This window comes from Camelus dromedarius, chromosome 1, assembly GCF_036321535.1.
Source record: "Camelus dromedarius isolate mCamDro1 chromosome 1, mCamDro1.pat, whole genome shotgun sequence".
In the NCBI taxonomy this organism is placed as follows: domain Eukaryota; kingdom Metazoa; phylum Chordata; class Mammalia; order Artiodactyla; family Camelidae; genus Camelus; species Camelus dromedarius.
In genome coordinates, this window is record NC_087436.1 from 93,599,353 (window position 1) to 93,616,696 (window position 17,344).

The window sequence follows — 17,344 nt, forward strand, 5'->3', positions numbered from 1 at the left end:
ATGTCTTACTCGTCTTTGTAGCTCCAGTGCCGAGCACAGTACTTCGCATATAGTAGGTGTTAAATGTTTTTTTTTTTTAAATGAAAACTTAATAAGGACAGTGAGTCAATTTGATGTCTACAAAAATGGGCAAAGATAATTTATGCCTCGTAGTTACGTTTAGGAGGGGGCACAAAGAGGGTTTCTAGGATGCTGATAGTGTTCTGGGTTTTAGTCTGGTGTGTTTAGTTTAGGAAAATTCACTGTCCACACATGGTATGTGTACTTTTCTATATTTATGTTATACCTCATTGAAAAGTTAAACAAAATCAATTTGATGTCTTCTCTACCCAACACCAAGAATTTCATTTTTCCTTTCAAGCTTTTAGAGTTTTTATAAGATGTTAGTTCAGATGTCACCACAGAGAACCAGGCTAGTGCTTTTCCTTAGTTAAGGAAGAGTGAGATGGCAGAGCATCAGCAAAGTACGGGTGGGGTTGTCTGGTCTTCGAAAGAGGGTCAGTGGGGCCAGCCCTGATGGGTGGACTTGCAGTGACCTGCGCTTCTGTCACATTTAGTGCAGGGGCCACATGCTAATCATCAGCCAAGCTCTGTGCCTGCCGGCAGTGACAGGGAGACTTCATCTCTGATGTGACTATGAATAATTCATAAACCTGGTTATCTGGAAATTTGTGGTCATCATTATCATTTTAATGAAAAATGCAATCATTATCCCGAATCTGTTTTATTTCTCCTTTTTTTTTTTTTTTTTTTTTGTCTCCCCTCCACTACAGCTTAACCATCTCAGTCTTTCCTGAGTACTTGGAAACTGCTGGGGCCCCTGCTAATGTGCTGACTGGTCACTATGGGCAGACGGTACCCGGAGGCTCACTGTCATCCGGGCAGCTCATGTACGTATGGGATTTATCTCTTTCTTTTTTCCCTTTAATTTCCATCATAGAGCATTGCAGGGTACAGAACTGGTGAAGGCTTATAAGATATACATGAGAGTGTTTAGAAATGCAGGAGAATGGATTGCTCTAGGGTGAGGTTTTAATATTGAATGACGAGAAATGTTATCTAAATTTGGATTTTTATAATCCAGTGGCCCTGGAAGACCAGAAGTGTATATCAACCATCTCCCTTTTCTGTTTCAGTGCATCTACTCACACACTATATAACGTTTGAAACAATAGCGATGCCACAAATTAGAAACATTTCCCAGTGATTTGTTAAAATTCTCTTGATCTAAAAAAATTCTTGGACCCAGAAGAGAGGTCCTCAGGGCACGTCATTGTCAAATACGTGTCGGGGAGGGTGTCCCCGACTCTTACTGGTTAACGTTCTCCAACAGAGGAAACTGGTTCCCTCAATGGTGACTTTCTATGTATCACAACAGTTAAGTTTTCCCAGTAATGGTCTTTGGGGAATGGCTACAAACGCAGCCTTCTTCTATTCGTCTCTACCCTGGTTAACTTAGGAGAAAGATGGTTATTGCCCATTTAATGATCTCTTTTACTTCTGTAGAGGATAGTCTGTCTCAAACGTTAATTTTTGCTCCCTTTAGTCTTTCAGCCTTGGGCCAGCTGTTTAGATGTTTACTTGCTTTCGTTGCTTCCCTTTGGACCCTTGGGATTTTTGGCTTCAAATCAGGGGCGTGTTTGGGGCAGTTCCTCAGAGTGCCTCTGCTCCCCTTTCCTTTCTGCGGTTAGGTTTACTTAAATTCACCCGTAAGTCCCATTTCCTTGTACATTTCCAGTTTTTCCTTCTTAGAAAAGAGAACCACCCTCAAACCCTCCCACAGACAATGGCTTCTAAAATAAGCCAGGTGCTTAGAAGCAGCCCCAGAAGGGAGAGCTGACAAGAGTGTTCAGAAGGACCGCCAGTGTTAGAGCCGGCGGGGGTGGGATCTGCGGCTTTTGCTCACATGCTGTAGTGTCCCCCAAGGGTATTACGGTATTACTCAAAAACTGGCAGTTTTCATCTATTTCATCCCATAAAACAGAGGTTGGCAAAGGATGGCCCATGGGCCGAATTCAGCCCATGCCTGTTCTTGTAGGAGCAAACAGTAGTTTTCATATTTCTAACTGGTTACCTACATAATCTGTTTTGCCTCTTGGTTCTCAGAGCCTCAAATATCTGCAGCCTGGCATGTTAAGAAAAAAAATCGGCCCATTTCTGCTGTAGAAGAAAGTTGGAAGGCAGGTTTTACCATTAAACCATATGAAATAGTTAATATTTGACTGTTTTTGACCTACAAGAATGCTGGTTGCTTATGGTGCAATCTAATATATTCTGAGGAAATTCTTTCAAAATGGTTAAAATATTAAAGTTTGTGTTCTTGGAGTGAAAGGAGTACATTTCCTTGGAAAATTCACAGATGTGGTCCTGCTCATTTTTAACCACCGTGGTGAACGATTCATCGTCTGTCTCCTCTCCAGAGCTTTCTAAAGCGCTCTGAGCTGCAAAGCCTTGTGCTATCACGTTGTTGAGAGGAAGCACTTCTTTTTCACTTGACTTAATTCTTACTAAGAGTCTCTAGGAGAAAACTGTCTTCTTGTCTTACCCTTCCTGGGGGCTAGAAACGAGCTAGCCATCCCCAGAACAGAGATGGCTGCTGTCACTATGCCAGGGCCTCTGCTGAGTGGGTCACTCGGGCCTTTTTCTGGCGGCAAGGAGGGTGAGTGGCTGCCCTGTCCGGTGGGCCTGTGCAGTGGTCCCTCGGCCTGCAGCGTGTCTGCATAATGCATTGCTTGAACGTCCTTCCCTGCACCTGGAACGTGGTTCACCCCCTCTGTGCTTTCCGTCTCTTTCCAGTATTGCTGATCACCTTATCCAGAGCATCAACACCATCATTTATTTTATGCGGTTTGTTTTCTGTTCTCCCTGCCTCCCCTTCATACTTCCCTTTTCCTGGTTATTAAATAAGATTTGCTCGTTGAAACCTCCAGCTGACATTCTTTTGTGGCCACTCTCAGTGGTAGGAAACATTAACCTCAACTGCTCTGTCTCCTGTCACCTAAAGCCAGAAACCTTAGATGACCGGGGCCTCCAGGCCAGACTAGGTCTGAATAGGAAGTTCAGACATGAATAGTTCCCTGGAGAAAGGGAACTATTTCACGGGAAAAGCGTTCTCTGGAGTTTATGATTTTGTCATTAAGTGTGATCAGAACCCTCAGTCTTGAGTTGGAAGTACATACTGCTCTGAATTGTTTTTGAAGCTTGCATGGCAAATGGGATTTTCTGGATTTTCTTTCTTTATGTTTTGGGACCATTGTTCTGCCTTTCAAGGCTGTCTTTTTTCAGGACAGGATGCTGTTCTTTGGTGAAATGTGGAGTAGCATCCAATTGAGCACCAAAATACGAAGTCAGTAAGGGGGAGGGTATAGCTCAGTGGTAGAGCACATGCTCAGCACGCATGCAGTCCTGGGTTCAATTCCCAGTACATCCTTTAAAAAAAAAAAAGTCAATAGCTAGAGCTGACCTCTCCTGACTTCATACAGATCTTTGTGCTTGCGCTAAGACTAGGGTTAAACTACCCTGGAAATTGCTAGTAAGACTGCATCCGTATTTATTTTTGTTTGCACTTAGTAGTTCCCTTGTGCGAGTGCAGCTGCTGTTGTAACCCCGGCCGTCAGGGTCTGGACTGTTGGAATAATCTCCTGCCCTCTGGCCTGAAGTCTCTCTCCCTGCAAGTTTGACTTGTGTGTAGTGGTCAAATGAATCTCACAGAAGCGCAGCTCTGAGCATATGATTTCCCTGCTGAGAATGTTCAGTGCATCCCCACTAGTCCAGAAGGTCACCCTGACGTTTAGTCCTCCACATTTTCTTTCACGGCTCTTTATCAGACCCCTGACTACTGATAGGTTAATGATCCTGCCTGTTGTTGGTAGTAGCCTCACTCTCAGTAGGTGTCCTATCCTTGCCCAGGCATCCGCTCCTGCGGAGACACACCCTTTGCCTTTGAGTCACTGCGCGGTGCTCTGCTCGTGCTGTGCCCTCTCTGGAACGTGGCTCCACCAAAGGATGTGGACAACCTGCTGAAACCCTCCCCTGGCTTTAGGGTGCATCAGAGTTGCCGTCTTTCCCAGAAAGCTTCCCTGGATTCTCAGCAGGAAGCCCATGTTCCTGTAGCTCTTAGTCTCCCTCCTGAAGCTTGTGTCTCAAATTCCTCGTTGTGTCTTGGCGTGTGCGTGCATGTGTATGTGTGTGTGTACTCTGTCTGAACTTTGACACTAAGCTCTGTTTCGTTTTCCTCCTCTCCTCTGTGTGTGAGGACAGTGCTTCATCAGTGGTAGAAGCTCAAATGTTTGTGGAATCCCTTCGGGCTTGGGGGGGACTGGATAATAACTGTTCTCAGGAAGCCCCTGTAAGGCATTTCTCAGAGCACTTGGCAGGGCCTTTGCAGGCCAAGGCCAAGGCCGAGAGGGCGTAATCAAGGCCTGTGGGGCCGACCACGCGCTGGGCCCCACACTGCTCGCCTGTCCCTGGCTCTCCTACCTTCCCGCCCGCTCAGAGGGTGGGCATTTCCTTCCTTTCTTAAGAAATTGCCATTTAGAAAGTTTACTCAGTAACAGGCGCACATGAGTATTTCTTTTGGCCTTCCCTCCTTGACTTCCCCTGGTCTCAGTGATGGAAGACGGTTTTGTTGGTGGTTCTACAGCATGCCTCTCACTGTGTCCTGAATTTACCAGAAGTTCTTCACTGCAGACTGGACAGACTTTGGAAAGACTTTGGAAGATTTGTCTCACCATCCCCATTTCACAGATGAGAAAACTGAGGCTTGAAACAACAAAGTAACTTGTCAGAGCAAAGTTGTGGTTTGAGCCTAAGTTTATCTGCCTTCTATCTGTGTTCTTTCCTCCCACAGCCTTTCAAATGACCTAGTGATCACTTGAGTGACAACTTGTTTAGATGTCATCCACTCTCCTGTTCTCCACATCATAGCTTTTAGTAATACGTTCTTAATGGCCTAAAAGATTTGAGCATCAAAGGATGCTGACGTCCTATGTCGTCTTTTATCCATTATTTAAACCTGGTAACTATAGGTACCATGAAGTGTTCTACACATTAAGAGATAACTGTTTTTTCAGTATTACATTATCTTTTATAAAATTCAATTCTGTGATTAGTGCTGTGTGACACATATTTAAAAAATACCCATGATTGTTTTTGGCTTAAGTAGCAAACTGTAATAAAATACCTTTATTGCACTATCTCGAAAAATATTTCTAAATAAAAAATCTTGAACAACTCAATAAAATATTTTATTATTGAGAGAAATCTGGAAGGTCATGTTAATCCAGACAGTGAGAAAAATGCAAATCTAACGATGTTTGTAAAGAAAGTCCAAGTGACAGCCTAAGAAGAATAAGGAAGAATAAAGAAAAAAGTGAGTTTATAAGAAACAGCCTGTCATGTTAAAACTTCTGTAACATTTTCCTGTCAATATCTATTTTTAATTGCAATATTAAGCTCTAAGAACATTGATTTAAATCTGTATTTGTTTGTCTAGCTGATTAACAAAGCCTCGGGTTTGTGTTTCTGGGACTTGTTTGTCTTTATTGGTTTCTAGAACTACCTCTGGATATTTATAAATTTTTTTGTTCAAAAAAAAAAAGATAACTGTTTTTAACACTGTTTAATGCTTTTCTATACTTGCAATATTGTCTCTTAGTAAATTTATTTGTTCTGTTTATTTACAGAAATAGGATAATGTTATACATTGTATTTACTCAACAAAGTGTCATAAATATCTTTGTAGAACCAGTAGCAACTCAAAAGTAGCTGCAGCCTGTGGTGGACTGATTTATGCGGCATTCCAGAGGGCAGCAGTGAGGCAGGTGAATGCAGGGAGGCTGATTCCCCTTGGTATGAGGAGGAAATTTTTATCGTGCTTCAAAGATGCTGGCCAGGACACATTGAATTGATTTTCTCCATCCATTAACAGATCTCAGCTCTCAGTCTGAAAAACACTGGCCTAGAGGTTGTGAAATACTGGAGGGTGTGCCTGGGCAGAACTGGAGTTTCCAGAAGTCGGAGGTGGTTTCTGAACTCAGCTGGGTTTGAGGAAACACTGGGAATTTGAGTTAAGCCCAGGAGCCTGAGACCAGTGCCCAAGCTCACGTACATCCAAGTGGGTCTCACTGCCCAGAACAGTCAGGCTGTGATGTGGCATCCCGGGAGAGGGGCTTTTTGCTCTGGGTTTAATTGGTTTTCCTCGTGTGGGAGGAAGTCCTGCAGTATTGTCCAGATGCGGTGATCACACAGAGGAGACCCTGGGGAGTCTCACCATTGTAGTAATAAGATTCCATGAATGAAATGTGGATGTAGGAGTTGGGGAAGGTTAAAGGGAACAAGATTTTAAAAATACACTGATAAGCTGTTTTCTGTCCAAGAAAAAAAAAAAGGATCCATACATTTTAGAAAATGTAAATATGAAAAAGCACAAGGAAAAGAAACCATCCTTAACGTTTTGCATGTCTTTGTAATCTGTGTGTGTCTATGCAAGTGTCTCTACTTTTATGTTAAGCATTATTGTGATCATCATCTCATTTTATGACCTACTTTTTGTCACATAATTCATGGAAATTTCTGATATTAAGTATTCTAGTATGTGATTTTTAATGGTCTTATACGTTATTACATTGCTTGGATGTATCATAATTAACAATCACCCACTGTTGAACATTTAGGTTATTTCCAGTCTAGATTAATCATTGCTCATAATTCTTTTTTTCTCCTTAAAAATATGTATAGATGTGAAGTTGCTCCGTTGAAGGGTTGCTTGCACATTTTAAAGACATTGCTATACACGTCCAAATTACTCTCTGGAGAAGTTTTATGTACTTCCATTCTATCATTCTTGTGTGAGGGCTTTAGAAAAAAACACTTTCCAATATGATAGATGAAATAGGCTAGATCTTCATTGTTGTAGTATGCACTTTCTTACTTTTTCTTAATATTGGGGCTTAATTAAAATAATTAATTTGGTTTATTTAAACTAAAAAAACACACACAGAGTTTTTTTTTTTAAATCTGTTCAGAAGCTGAAAATCAGCCACATTAAATATGTGTAATGCAGTATAAAAAAAGTTAATTTGACTTGTGTTGATAATGTGGCTTGTTTTAATTATATGTAGTTTGTATTCTGATTCTTTAAAGTCTGATTCTTTAAATTGATAAGTTTGCCAGGTTTCTTATATGACAGTAGCTTGGGAATTTAATTAAAATATAAGACCAAGTCCTTGGACTTAGAACTCAGGATTTAAACATGGGCAGCCTTGTGGGAGAATCCCCAAACTGGGAGATGGGAGGGTGTGGATTCTGCCTGGCCCTGCCACTCCTGGCTGACAGCATAGACAAGTCATCAGAACCAACTGAGCTTCACTTCTGACTTCTATAAATTGGGGAGTTGGACTGGATGATGTTAAGACAACCTCTAGTTCAAAAATTCTACAGTATTTGCTTTCCAGAAAAAGAACTGCAAGTGAGACTTGGCTCTAGGGAGAACCAAGTCAAATGCAGAGCAAATATATTCAAAACATAAAACTCAAAAAATTAATGAATAGTAAAGTAGTGTTTGATCTTCGATTTTAACTGCTTAAAATATCTGCAAATAGGCCAAGACAAAGAGCATTGAAATGAGAGTGATCAGAGCCAAGTAAATAAAGGTAATCCGCTTTACTACATAACTGCAGTGACAACAACACAAGTGCTTTTTTGCATGATAGTGTTTTGGTTTATTTAGTTAGTTTAGACAGGTGTGTTTGTACCTGTTTTCTGGTGTAATTGTGTAAATGATTCTGATAGAGTTCTGAGAACCATATAATGTAATTAGGTACAGGACCTACATGTATTAAATGCTCAATACATACATACATATTATATATATATAAAATACATAAAACATATGTAAATGAATGAATAAATGAACGCTTACTTGAAAACTTAACTCAGCATTGATGGGGAGTAGGGGGTATTCCTCGCACGTTGCACTTTCTCTAACGCACATGGTTCTACTGCTCTAGTTGTGTTCAGGGTAGCCTCTCTCTGAACATGATAGGCCCTCTTATCTGCAGCCACCTGACTTCATCAGCCCTTTCACCCAAGTCTCCTTAGTGTTCTCCTCTGCAAGCTGGGAAGCAGTTCTTTCTAATGCCCTGCTGTGTTTTGGTGTCAGTTTCCTTTATTTCTGTCAAGGCTGAATTATGAACTACTCCTATTCTTCTACTTACCTCCTGTATTAGTTTCCTGTTGCTGCTGTAATGAATTACTGCTAAGTTGTTGACTTAAAACAACACAAACTTACTCTCTTAACAATTTTGGAAGCGAGAAGTCTGAAAGGAGCCTTAGGGGGTTACCTAGGTGTAACCAAGGTGTCGTCAGGGCTGGTTCCTCTTGAAGGCTCTAGGGGAGAATCTGTATTCCTGACTTTTTCAGCTTTCAGTGACTGCCTTGTGGCCCCTTTCTCCACCTTCAAAGTGGATCACTCCCATCTCTGCTCACATCGCCTTCTCCTCTTTTGCAGTCAGATCTGCCTCTGCTTCCTCTTGCAAAGACAATTGTGATTGCATTTAGGATCCACCCAGAACATCTGGCACCTCTCCCCATCTCAAGATTTCAACCTGATTATAGCTGCAGAGTTTGTTTTTTGCCCATATAAGGTAGCATCCACAGTTTCCAAGAATTAGGATGGAGATATCTTTTGAGGGGAGGGGATGACATTTTTCAGCCTACCACAACTCCCTTCTCTCTTTCCATCCTGAACTTTTTCCTTTTCTATTTACTACCAACTATTTGCTGTTATAGGAACACACACACACACACACACATGCACACACACAGCAGTTATTGCATTTATCTAGAGAAATGTTAGATTCCTCTCAAAGCAGAGAAACAACTTCATGTCTCAATTGCTATGCCAGATACTCTAACCCAAAGGGTAGGGCTGCTTATTACCTAATAGAGCTAGGAGGCAAGGTATAAAACAGAGGAAAATATAAAGAAGCCCCAAATTCCAATCACTGTTTTGTTGACAATCTCCAACATCTATTAGAACAAACCCTGCTTATTAGCTGAATCATAGTTTCTACCCAAACTATCTTTCAATTCATGAATTCCCTCTTTGGCTATATCTAATCTGTCTCTGAACTTACCCATGAGGATTTTTGCCCCACCCTGACCCCAAGTGAGATGTAATTCACACACTATAAAATCCCCCCTTTTAAAGTTTAAAATTCAGCAGCATTTAGTATATTCATGAAGGTGTACAGCCATCATCACTGTCTCATTCTAGAATGTTTTTCTTACCCTGGAAAGAAGCCCTGTACCCATCATTAACTGTCACTCCACATTGTTGCCCTTCCTTCTAGGAAACCATGACTCTACTTTCTGTCTCTATTAATTTGCCTATTCTGGACACTTCATATGACTGGAATCACATAATATATAGTTGGCCCTCTGTATCCCCAGGTTCCACATCCATGATTCAACAAACTGCTGATTGAAAATATTTGGAAAAAACTTTCCAGAAAGTTCCAAAAAGCAAAACTTGAATTTGCCACATGCTGGCAAGCATTTTCATAGCATTTACATTACATTAAGTATTAGGAGTAATCTAGGGATGATTTAAAGTAAACAGGGTATGGGTATGGGTATCCACTAAGGGTCCTGGAACCAATCCCCTGTGGATACCAAGGGATGACTATATGGCCTTTTGTCACTTAATATAATGTTTTCAAGGTTCATTTATGTTATAGTACTTACCAGTACTTGATTTTTAAAAAATTAACGTATAGTTGATTTACAATGTTGTGCTAATTTCAGGTCTACATCAAAGTGATTCAGTTATACATACATGTTTATGTCTATTCTTTTCCAGATTCTTTTCCATTATAGGTTATTACAAAATATTGAATATAATTCCCTGTGCTATGCAGTAGGTCCTAGTTGTTTATCTATTTTATAATGTATATCTGTTAATCCCAAACTCCTAATTTATCCTCCCTCCCCCAGCTTTCCCCTTTGAGTACTTCATTCTTTTCTATTGCTGTATAATGTTCCATTATGTAGATATGCCACATTTGGTTTATACATTCATCAGTTTATGGACATTTGAGTTGTTTCCACTTTTTGCTATTATGAATAATATTGCTATGAACAATCATGTACAAGTTTTTGGGTGAACAAATGCTTTCATTTCTCTTGAGAGTGTGTGTGTACATTTATATATATATGTATGATTTATACGCATATATGAGTGGAATTGCTGGGTTGTAAGGTAGCTATGTCTTTAACTTTCTGAGGAGCTGCCAGTGTTTTACAAAGTAGCTGAACCCTTTTACAACCCCACCAGTAATTATATGAGGCTTCCAGTTTCTTGACATCCTTAGCAAACTTATTATTGTCAATCTCTTGGATTATAGCTATCCTAGTGGGTGAGAAGTGGTATCTTACTGTGGGTTTGATTTACACTTACCTAATGACTAATGTTGCTGAACATCTTTTCAAATCCCTTGTTCATTTTTAAATTGGGTTATTTACCTTTTTTTCCTTAAATTGTAAGAATTCTTTCTATATTTTGAATACTACACCCATAACAGATTTATGAATTTTTGGCCTATTCTATGGATTGTATTTTTCTTTCTTAATAGTGTCCTTCAAAGCACAAAAGTTTTATACTTTGAAGAAGTCCAATTTATCTGGGTTTTTTTTTTTTTTGTAATTTTGATGTCATATCTAAGAAACCATTGCCTAATCCAAGATGTTGAAGATTTACTCCTATTAAAAACATTTTTTTCTTTGTTTGCTTGTTTGTTTTTAATGGAGGTACTGGGGATTGAACCCAGGACCTTGTGCATGCTAAACACATAGTCTACCACTGAGCTATACCTTCCCCCCAACTCCTGTTTTTTTCCTAAGAATTTTATGGGTTTAGTGCTTACCTTAGGTGTTTGATTAATGTTGGTGTGTGGTCTAACTTTATTCTCTTGCATGTGCATATCCACTTGTACCAACACTGTTTGTCAAAAGGCTGTTCTCTCTCATGTTAGGATGGGCTTTTCATGTTCTACAGTGAAACCAGATGGGTTTTGATAGGGATTGTGTTTAATCTTTAGATTATTTTGGGAAGTTGTGTCATGTTAATAGTCTTCCAAGTCTGTGTACATGGATAGCTTTCCATTTATTCAGGTCTCCTTTAATTTCTTTCAATGATGTTTTGTAGTTTTAGTGTACAAGTCTTGCACTTCTCTGTCAAATTTATTCCTAAATATTTTATTCTTTTTCATGCTATTATAAATGGAATTTTTATTGATTTCATTTTCAGATTGTTGCTGATGCATGGAAATAGAACTGATTTCTCTCTCTCTCTCTCGATAGAACAATGTATCTAAGGATATATATATATAGAGAGAGAGAGATCTTGTTTCCTTTCCCCTCCTTCTCACACTCTTGGAATTCTAGTAGATTTTTCAAATTCACCTACTGTCCTTCCATATTATCCCATTTTTACTTTATCAGTTGTTTAAATATATTTTTAAAGTCCTTTCAGACTGTTGCACTATTTTTAGCTCTGGGGGTGCAGATTTTGCCATTTGCATTAGCTATTTCTTATGGCGGGTTTTTTTTTTTCTTGTTTGGTCTCAAACTTTGACTCCGAGGGCCTCTTCGGTGGGGGCTGCTGAACATGGGAGTTCCATGTGACTAGGACTGTGGGAACCCAGAGGAGTTTCTCATTTGCCTCAGTCAGTATCCATGGGTCTCACTGCTTTGGGACCAGTGTTTGTGTTATTTTCTTGGCCTGCGGCCCTGACACTCCATGGAGATTAGGTAGTTGGATACTATACCTCCATGTGGGAGCAGTCTTAGAATTTTGATTTCCTGTTGGTGAGGTTTAAAAAGTTTGTTTTTATTTATTTATTTTTACCCCATCCCCAAATAAAAGCTTCCTTGCAAAGCCTGGGGATGGGGGGCATGAATGTTTTCGACGTCTTGTTTTACTGAAGGGGCAGCCCTGTATGACTGCCAGCATTGAGCTCATAGGTCAGCTCTAGCTGGCCAGCTTTGTGGGCCCTGTGATCTGTTCGTCCCTTTCTTCCCTGTGGGTCATCAGTCTTAGCCCCTAGATATTAAGGCTCTGTCATGTTCTATAAGCCTTTAAGTCTTCAAAATGTCACCTTTCTTCACTGACTTTGATTTCCGTCTTCAGTTCTGCCCAGGGATTTATTTCTCATGGTTTTGACTTTTTTTTGTATTCAAAAAGTTGTTAGTTAGTTACATCTTTTTCAGTTTTTCCATGTATTTGAAACAGGCAGCCTTCCTTTGTCATTTTGGCTCATTGTTATCGACTGGAAACTTTACCCCTGCAGTCTGATTAAAGGATTTTTAAAACCTTGGAATCCCCAGATTGCGATCCCTGATTTCCTCAGAACTTTAAACATAAATGAGTGTTAAGTGAATGGTAGTTCAGTGGATGGGTGTTCTGCAGATCCTTTTACTGGGTTGCCTCGTACCTGATTAACCACAGTTGTGTAGGGCAGTGAGGTGCAATCTCTTCGATGTTCACCTCATTCCTTGTAGAACACCGCTTGCTGCGTGTGTCTCAGAATCAGTAGGTTAGTTCTAGATTTTTACGTGGCGTGTGAACCCAAGCTGTGTATTTTTAGGTGTTAATAAATATGGAGCTTATTTCATGCCCTAGGAAATAAGGTTCTATCTTGATATTAACAGTAATAAAAAGAAGGTTACTTCTATATATTCTTCTGTCTCTGGAGACAGAAATTAAAGTTCAGTAGTCCCAATTAAAATCCCTTCTTTGTAAATTTTTGCTTTTTTTAAAAAAATCTTACCTATAATCTGCTGCTTCTGAGCTAGAGATTGGAAATATTGTTTTGTTGTGATTAAAAAAAAAAAAACCAAACTCCTTTTCACATGGATGCTCTGGATCTGCAGGAACAGAAAGGGAGAGCAGAACTAAGAAGCCTGTGTCAGAGCTTCAAGAGTAGGGATCAACATTCTGGAAAGGCGCCTGCCTGGTGTCTGTATTGCTTGTGGAATGAGCCTCTGGAAAGAGTCTTGTCTCTTGTCATAGACTAGCTTTCTGGCTCCAGGGGAGCCTGTTTGTCGAGTGTGGTGACTCCCTGCAGACCTCACACCCAGCATTCTTGGGATAACTGTAGGGTGTTCTGAGCAGCCTTTTCCCCACACTCATGTGAAGAGGATTGCGATGGTGGGGCTGGGTTAGCCTTCAATATATGCAGACAGGCTTTGACTCAGGGAGAGATGAGAAGGATGTGTTGTCCTCAGGGAGGTGGCCACACACTTGCTGCTAATGGAGTAACTGGGAAGAACTGCCCCTGCCATTGGGAGCTTAAGACCCCTCTTCTGGGAGTAGCCTCTGGAAAGGAAGAGTCAACTTTATGGGACAGTTTTGAAACCAAAGCAAATAGAGTTACTTTTCCAGTTTTCCTGGACACTTGCTCCGGTGTACAAACCTGAAATTGTACTCAGGGGAAGTGAACTCTGATGACTTGAATGAAGACCACAGAAACCCTTGCACAATGAAACCCATAGAATTCTGAAAAAAGGGACTTGGTATGTTTCAGAGTTGCAAGATATGTCATTTTATTGTACCTTCTTTTTTGAGTATGAGTCTGTGTGTGTGTGTGTGTGTGTGTGTATAGAGTTTATAGAAATAGGAAATAGCAACCTTGCACTATTGAATATTCTGTTGAGAATGTTTTGTTAAAGATGCATCTGGACTTTTTAGTTATTCTCTTTCTTTCAGTTTTAAGGAAGATACTTAAATCCATGGGATTAAATTTGATTTGTCCTTTGAATTCTTTCCGAGGAGTGTCCAATTATGGGAAAAGTGGATCCTCATCTCGTCGGGTGTAAGAACATTCCTCAAAGAGCTTAAGTTGCATATTGCTTATTTGGAACTTGATGCCAATAAATCCACCCTGACTTGGCTAAATCATGCATGCCTGCTACCATCATATCCTTGTGACTGGGGCTTGGTCAAGGGTAAAGACGATTTGCTGAACATCAGGAGAGAGAAGCTTTTTGTTTTTTGAAATCACTGTTCCTCACACGGAAGGGTCCAGTCTAAGTAAATCTTGAAAGAGGCACCCCTTTTTTCTGGTTGAGGAACACCGTAGAGTTAAGGCCGGAGGGGTGACCAGAGCCAATAGATGGATTGATATTGTACCTGCTATACTGGTAATGCTTTGCTGGCTTCTCTGGAGGATTGAGAAGAGTTACATATTGTCCTCAAAGAGTGTATGTTTTCCTATGTAGACATGACCAAAGGTAGTAACTGCATCAGTTAGCATCAAATTATATGACATAGCAGTTTAGAGGAGAGGAAGGCCAGTAAAGACATATGTGATCAGTGAAATTCAAGGACTGAAAAAACAAATTTAGAGAGCATCTTCATCCAATAGGACACAAAGGTCTGGGAATGAGTTTGATTCTGATTACGTGGTTGGCAGAGCGGCTATGGGATTGCCGGTGCCTTGGGTGGTATTGGAAGGGCACGTGAAATGGGATGTCGTGGAGGGACCTGATGAAGTAGGGTCACATGGGAAATGTCCAAGGGAGTGCATATCCTGATGAGAACAAAGCGTGTTCAAAATAGGACCTATTTATATTATTAATGACTAACACTTGCATAGCCAGACACTGTTCTAAGTACTTCATGTGCATTTTTTTTAATGCTGCCAGCAATTCTCTGTGACAGGTGCTTCTCTCGCCACTCAGTTATAGATGAGGACACTGAGGCACAGAGGAGATAGGTAACTTACTTAAGGCTGTGCAGTAAGTGGTGTAGTTGGGATTTGAAGCCAGGCTGTCTGGCTCCAGGGTGTGTGCTCCTAACTACTGTGCTGCTTGCTTCAGTCAACATGAGAAGAGTAGGAAGGGGTTTCAGGCAAGAGAAGTTGTTGGGGGAGAGGAAGTTCCCAGATCAGGATTGCAGGGGGCAGGTCCCAGGAATGCGGTGTCTATTTGGTGGCCACACTGAAGTGTTGGTGATACAGAGGGGAGTTAGTGGTTCACTCCATCAAGCCCGTCCTGGAAGCAGGGTGGCAGAACTAACTGTCTGGCTTCTGTGTGCTGGGCCCTGGGAATAGAGCAGCGAATAAGGTAGGTAAGGTCGCTGCTCCCTTGGAACTTGCATCCATTCTGGTGATGGAGACAAACCACAGGAAAGATACTCAGCAAGGAAGATGATTATGGGCTGTGGTATGTGCTGTGGAGGAATAAGTTCTGTGATGGAGAGTTACTGAGCAGGGCTCACGTGACACAGGGTGACATAGAGAAGATGTCTCTGAAGAGCTGATGTTTGATCTGTGATCTAAAGGATGGAAAAAGCCCAGCCACGTGAAGAATTGAGGAAAGCTCATCCCAGGCTGTGGGAATAAGGACAGTTCAAGGGATGAAAAGGAGGCCAGGGTAGCCTCAGCATAACGGGCTTGGTGGGGCTTGGTGGGGCTTGGTGGGGCTTGGTGGGGCTTGGTGGGAGGTGAGGTTAGAGAAGGAGGTGGGGCTAAATCAGACCTGAGGGCCTTGGTAAGGAGTTTAGATCGTTCCCTGAGAGTGGTGAGAAGCCACTGAACGATATGTAGGTGGGTGGCATGGTCCCATGGAAGACCCAGGGTGCTAAATAGATACACTTGTTTGAGCAGGCAGGGGCAGGGAGGAGGCTGAGAGCAGAGGGGAAGCAAGATGGGGAAAGAACATTTTGGATGTTTCTACCCCATCTGGTATCTTGAAATTTTGAATCGCAGCTAACGTGGCCTTTCTGCCTGAGGAAAGATGAGCCTCATGCCATCTAAAGCTTCTTAGAACTCAGGTTGTAATGAGAACTCACAGTGGTAAGACTTGATATCCACCTTTTAGCCATTTAACCGTCAATTTATACCTATTTATATGTAGAGAGAAAAATCAAAGCATATGACCCTAAAGATGAAACATTTTTTGTTTATTTGCTTTTTATAGACATTGGAATTTATCAAGTATCACTTTATATGTGTATGTATATGATGTGAGGAGCAGAAGACACCTTGGAAATACTGTAATTAATTATCTTCTCTATTTAATGAATGACTTATTTCCAAGATAGAGACTCAAAATGGAGACACAATTAATTGTTAATCACTCAGTACCCATATCCTGCTCCATTTTTGCTGATAGAACTTGGATTTAATTCAGGGTGGCATGGCAATCTGCCTCAGACAGTAGGTTGTAATGGTCTAAGCCAACACGCAGGTCCTGACCCATGTCTTTGGAGCATTCCTTATGGCTAGTGTGGCCATGTTGCCTAGCCCTGGCTGGTGAGATCTGAGAATAAGTCCACTGCGGTGGCGGTAGAGTTTCTGAGAAAGCATTTATTGTCCTGATAAAACCTGAGAAATGAGTCTGTCAGTGCCCTTCATTGCTTTCTCCTACTTTCTGCCTTGAATGCTGATGAGATGTATGAGTGCCCAGCAGCCCTCATGGCACCATGAGGTGACAAGCAGAAAGGAAAAGCCAAGAGCATCATGGAGATACCTTCCCTGACATTGTTCCTGTCAAACCAACACGAGCAGCCCTGAGCCTTCCCACTCGTTCCTATTTGTTGAGTCCACTGTTTGTTCTGGTTTCTGAGATTGAGAGGTGAGTGCAATGCTAACTGAGACAAATTCGAAGAGCCGGCGTTACGAGCCTTGTCCTGTGTGCTGCGATGGCCTTCTAAATGTTCCTTGGTATTCGGTATGACCTTTAACCTGTGTGAAAACAGTTTCTGAAAAGGAAATTCTAACTTGTATTAAAAGTTGTTCACAGTTGAAAGTGATGAGTTGTGGACTTAGAAATATAATTTTCGAAATAAATGAACTCGTCTGTGTGAACCTGCTGTAGCAAGTACCGTGGAGCCATACTTCATGGCCAGTATCTTTCTTATGGCCTTTTTTATGATAGCCTTAGTCAGTGTTCTGGTGAACTACATTGTGTATATTTATGGCTTTATAGGAAACTGTAACAGTACCAAAGGTAATGGCATAAATAGTCTGACTTCTTAAAAATGTGAAGCTCCAACAGACTTTATTGGATTTCAGGGTAATGGTATTATTAAATTTTCTGCTTCTTTTCAAACTTTTTTTATGGCTGAGTTCCACCCTGGCAGTTTTGAGAAATTTGGGGGATGGTTCTGTATTTCTTTGGAAAAAAAAATTATCCTGGAATTCTCGATTGCTGAATTGAGGGAGAGGGGAAATAATTTGGATTTTTTTTTTTTTTAACTATCTTGGCTTTGGGTGTAGCACTCAGTACATTGTTTTCTATGTGGAAAGTAGAAATGGCTCTGTGGTAAGCACTATGGGGA

The 17,344-nt window shown here is 41.0% G+C and overlaps 1 protein-coding gene across 12 annotated transcripts in view; it reads left to right on the top strand.

Annotated features, from left to right (window-relative positions):
• The window catches only part of APBB2 (amyloid beta precursor protein binding family B member 2), a 333,398-nt gene that overhangs the window by 117,184 nt on the left and 198,870 nt on the right, over nt 1–17,344 (top strand). For 10 of the 12 annotated variants that reach the window (XM_064487170.1, XM_064487174.1, XM_064487137.1 and 7 more), the window contains one exon: nt 774–890. The exons of the other annotated variants lie outside the window; for them this stretch is intronic. The gene's annotated coding sequence lies outside the window, so the exon portion shown is untranslated. The remainder of the gene's footprint in view (nt 1–773; nt 891–17,344) is intronic. 12 annotated transcript variants of the gene reach the window in all.